Source organism: Propithecus coquereli, unplaced genomic scaffold, assembly GCF_000956105.1.
Source record: "Propithecus coquereli isolate 6110/MARCELLA unplaced genomic scaffold, Pcoq_1.0 Scaffold196, whole genome shotgun sequence".
Classification (NCBI taxonomy): Eukaryota; Metazoa; Chordata; class Mammalia; order Primates; family Indriidae; genus Propithecus; species Propithecus coquereli.
Genome location: NW_012144522.1, coordinates 1,837,837 through 1,838,362, shown reverse-complemented (window position 1 = coordinate 1,838,362; position 526 = coordinate 1,837,837).

Genomic DNA, 526 nt, shown 5'->3' with positions numbered 1-526 from the left:
TCCTGGAATTTTCTAGAGGAGGTGTGATAGAGACAAACCCATACATTGGCCCTTCCAGGCCAGCATATCAGGATTCAGATACATCCTCTTCTGACTCAACCCAGACCTTGTCAGGATAACTTGGTGAAACTTCTCTGAGCCTCCGTCAGCCCTCCTGCTCCATGGAGACGAGGGACTGGACCAGAAAACCTCAGTGTGACTTACATGGACCCCTGAAGTGCTTGGCCAAATAGAGAAGTGTCTGTGTGTGGCTTTTCTTTTGGGAGGGAGGAGTCCCTGGTTTCAATTAGAATTTTAAGTGGGACCCAGTCCTTGAAAAATGAAAAAACAAATTAAAAACAAAGACACTAGAATGAAAGAAACAGGAGCTTAGACTCAGAGACAGAGAGACCATCTTCAGGGGTGTTTCTCTGCTTTCGAGCTATCATAGTGAAATCTAAAAGCAGGTCATGTCCATCTCTGGCATTGAACCCTCCCCTGGCCTCCCATAGTCCTCAGGACAACATCCCGGCTCCTCAAAGTGAAG